Here is a 1532-nt window from a genome sequence, read left to right as displayed (position 1 = left end):
ACGAAACTGAGGTGGCACCCCCAGCAGCGCCTCTGTGCCGGCCCAGCTGAAGCCTCGCTGGCTGCTCCAGGGTGCACGGGCAGACTGGGAGCACTGGGAAGGGGCCCCGGCTCGGGGCGCAGCCCCCGGGGCAGCCCCACGGCCCCCACGGCAGCTCCAAGGCTCCTCCAGCCGGGATGGAACGAGGGAAGGGGAACAGGGGAAGGGGAGAAGGGAAGGGCCGGGACAATGGGAGGCTTCAAAAACATTTATTATAAAAATAAGAAAATGCAGTAAGTAAGAGCAGCAACACCACTGATCCACTAATACTGATAGGGGTCAAACTGGGTCACGCATCTCATAGAATGATTTGTGTTAGGAGTGATCCACAAGGATAGAGTGCAACCCTGAAAGGAATGGCCCCAGTGGGGTCAAATCCCAACCTTGGCATTGTTGGTACCGAGCTCTAACTAAGGTCACATTCCTAAGGCACAAAATATTTTAAAACTGTGTCTATATCTGCATATATACAGACATATAAATAGAAAGTGTAAAAAATATAAAGTGCAAGACAGCAAGGACCCCCCAGCCCCAGCCACGGCAGCCTGACAGTAACGTCCCAAACTCTTCATGCGGGTTCATCTCCTGGTGACCGGGCACTGAGGGGACCCTGAGAGTGGCACTGAGAGCAGACACTGAAGGGACATACTCAGGGGACAGTGAGAGCAGACCCTGAGGTGACCCCAGTCAAGTCACTGGGGACAGTTAGAGCAGACCCTGAGGGTCAGTGCAAGGCAGACGCTGCGGCTGAGGTAGGACATCCCGGTGCAGGGAGTGGGAGGAGGAGCTGAGAGAGCCCAGCACGGAGAAGGAGCTCTGTCCGTCTCCTGTCACAGACGAGTTTGGGCCCTGCTGCAGACAAAGGGTAGTGGATTGGAGCAGGGAGCGCTCCCGAGATGATTCTCAGACAGGTACACACACTCTGCATTGCCTCGGACAGGAACCCTGCAGGGAGGAGCAGAGACAGCGCTGGCACTGCGGGGGGACACCTTGTGCCCCTGTGCCCCCCATCCCCACCCTGTGCTCCCCAGGACTCACGAGGAGTTGAAGCTGCTGCCGTCCCCCCACTGCAGCTCCCGGCCCCGTCTGCGCAGCCTGACCCAGTGATCGCTGTTCCCGCAGAGATGGGAGAGGAACCCCTGGGAAGGAGAGAGGAGCCGGCACTGGGAGCTGCACTCCCGGCCCAGGAGCCCCCCAAGGATCCCCTCAGCCCCCCCAACATCCCTCACTCACCATTTCCCAGTCCTGGAGCACGGCCAGGGAGGCCCCGAGCTCAGAGCACCGAGCCTGAGCCTGATCCCAGCTGAGCAGATCCTTCGAGAGGAAGTAGCAGATCCCACGATATCCAATCCAGTCATGGGGACAGGCCAGCAGCAGCGGAGTATCAGGGATACCTGAATTTTCTGTTTGTGTTCTCCCTGCAGGGAAAAGAGGAGAAGCTCAAAGGATTCCCCTCCGCACGGAGCAGGGACCCCGCTCTGCCCCAGGGGCTG

The 1532-nt window shown here is 58.9% G+C and overlaps 1 long non-coding RNA gene across 1 annotated transcript; it reads right to left on the bottom strand.

Annotated features, from left to right (window-relative positions):
• Positions 1–767: 767 nt before the first annotated feature.
• On the bottom strand, positions 768–1451 carry LOC130587824 (uncharacterized). Its single transcript, XR_008966857.1, has 3 exons — positions 1273–1451; positions 1078–1178; positions 768–984 (listed from the first exon to the last, which is right to left on the bottom strand). It is a non-coding gene; the product is annotated as an uncharacterized LOC130587824 (long non-coding RNA).
• Positions 1452–1532: the final 81 nt, after the last annotated feature.

Source organism: Malurus melanocephalus, unplaced genomic scaffold (genome assembly GCF_030028575.1).
Source record: "Malurus melanocephalus ecotype Western Australia unplaced genomic scaffold, MMel_1.1 scaffold_2516, whole genome shotgun sequence".
NCBI classification, from domain to species: Eukaryota; Metazoa; Chordata; class Aves; order Passeriformes; family Maluridae; genus Malurus; species Malurus melanocephalus.
Note: the sequence above shows the minus strand (reverse complement) of the source record. Positions and strands in the feature narration are given on the sequence as shown.